This window comes from Schistocerca cancellata, unplaced genomic scaffold, assembly GCF_023864275.1.
Source record: "Schistocerca cancellata isolate TAMUIC-IGC-003103 unplaced genomic scaffold, iqSchCanc2.1 HiC_scaffold_957, whole genome shotgun sequence".
Taxonomy (NCBI): Eukaryota; Metazoa; Arthropoda; class Insecta; order Orthoptera; family Acrididae; genus Schistocerca; species Schistocerca cancellata.
In genome coordinates, this window is record NW_026046965.1 from 67,501 (window position 1) to 70,000 (window position 2,500).

The window sequence follows — 2,500 nt, forward strand, 5'->3', positions numbered from 1 at the left end:
CACCTCCATCTACAGGAATCGAACGAAACTACGCCAACCATACCTCCAAAACACGGCACCGCCATCTATGACAATGTGACGAAACCACATGCAATAGCTCCATCTACGCGAATCGGACGACACTACGTCCACCATGTCGAGCGCACCACCAAAAATACCGCCATCTGCAGGTCTCCCGCAACATGGCCTGCTGCACCGACGATACTGCCATCTATGAGACGACAAGCCGACGACGACATCGCTAGGGCCCACAGTGCCCATTTTCCGACGCCACCCACAAAGCCTGCATCATCTGTCCACCACAGGAGCCCCAACGCCAGTGCCTGCGCCGCACGAAGTCGTCGACCGATCATCGCTCCGCTCCACTCCACTCGCACCCGCACCCGCAAGTGCCCCACCCCAACCGCCCAAATCGCAACTCCAGCGGATGAACGGCGGACTCTTCCCGCACTCGTAACGTGCAATCCACCCCTATATCATGCGTTTCATGAAGAGTTATATCCAATATGCCATATTCCCGCTGTCCCTATACATGCTCTAAGTAGCTCGCTTGCTACAGCAGCAGCAGCACCACGTCCGCGCGCTTCCCTGGGGGCACTGAACCGCAGGACGCGAGACCCCACGCCCAGTGGCAAACAGGACTCCTCTCACAATATAGACGGTCACTACCCCGCACAACGATGACGGTGTGGGGGCCATTTTACGACACCGCTTCCTGCGGTGCCAACGCTGTCGTAGAGTCGATACGCCATCTTTGGTAGAAGGCAACCATTCCGCTGTAAATGAGTACGTCGCTCGTAGTTCAGTCACCTCGCAGCACTGCTCAGTAAACTATGCAGGCCCACATAGATAGATCAAATACGCAAATGCCCCTATACATGCTGAACGTCTGTGCAAACAAAAGGAACCACACGTCACCCACACACTCTATCACACACTACTCTCTGCCTGTAACAGACACAGATGCAATAATTAAGCACCACCATGGACCAACGTCCGGTGCATCCTATCCGCCACAGTACACCAACCAGACTATGATAACCAGGCCACGAGGTCCAATCATAAAACAGAATATCCCACTCGTCCGACAACCACAATTGCTCAGATAAGCCACCAACACCCACACATGTCCCACACAGGGGTGCACCCAACATCACCACACTGCCTCGTCTTACAGAACAAACACACTGGCAGGAATGAAACACACAGGTCTGCCGCAACCTCGGACACGGCGCGCCCCCTCTCACTACCGAAAAGCGCATCCCAACGTGACATACCTCCTTTGACACACTGACGCTGCCTCGGGCATCCACTTCCTACGGTCAATATGAACGAACCTCGCCCCGCCCCCCCCCCCCCCACCAACACGCCATCCCATACCACAATGTGTACCGTACCCAAACCTAACGTGTACTGTACTACAACGCAATGTGTACCAAAACACAACCCAGTTTGTACCTTAACCTAACCTATGTCACCTTAACCTAACCTATGTCACCTTAACCTAACCTATGTCACCTTAACCTAACCTATGTCACCTTAACCTAACCTATGTCACCTTAACCTAACCTATGTCACCTTAACCTAACCTATGTCACCTTAACCTAACCCATCTTGCACCTTAACCTAACCTATGTCGCCTTAACCTAACCTCTGTTGCACCTTAACCTAACCTGTGTTGCACCTTAACCTAACCTGTGTTGCACCTTAACCTAACCTGTGTTGCACCTTAACCTAACGCAATTTGCACCGCAATGTAACGCAATTTGCACCGCAATGTAATGCAATTTGTACCGCAATCTACCCCAAGTTGTACCGCAATCTACCCCAAGTTGTACCGCAATCTACCCCAAGTTGTACCGCAATCTACCCCAAGTTGTACCGCAATCTACCCCAAGTTGTACCGCAATCTACCCCAAGTTGTACCGCAATCTACCCCAAGTTGTACCGCAATCTACCCCAAGTTGTACCGCAATCTACCCCAAGTTGTACCGCAATCTACCCCAAGTTGTACCGCAATCTACCCCAAGTTGTACCGCAATCTACCCCAAGTTGTACCGCAATCTACCCCAAGTTGTGCCGCAATCTACCCCAAGTTGTGCCGCAATCTACCCCAAGTTGTGCCGCAATCTACCCCAAGTTGTGCCGCAATCTACCCCAAGTTGTGCCGCAATCTACCCCACGTTGTGCCTTAACCTAACCCACGTTGTGCCTTAACCTAACCCACGTTGTGCCTTAACATAACCCACGTTGTGCCTTAACATAACCCACGTTGTGCCTTAACCTAACCCACGTTGTGCCTTAACCTGCTCTGTAAATGGCATATGACACGTTACATTAATGTATTGTTGTCCAACCGCAACCCGCTCAGAATGTTGTGTACACAGCTACGTGTCATCTCCCCATAACAGCTGTATTGCAGTGTGGTACGCCATAGAGACGTGTGGGAGTAATGGACGCAGTGGATGGCGATCAGCATGAGCCGTCTGTTCATGTAGTG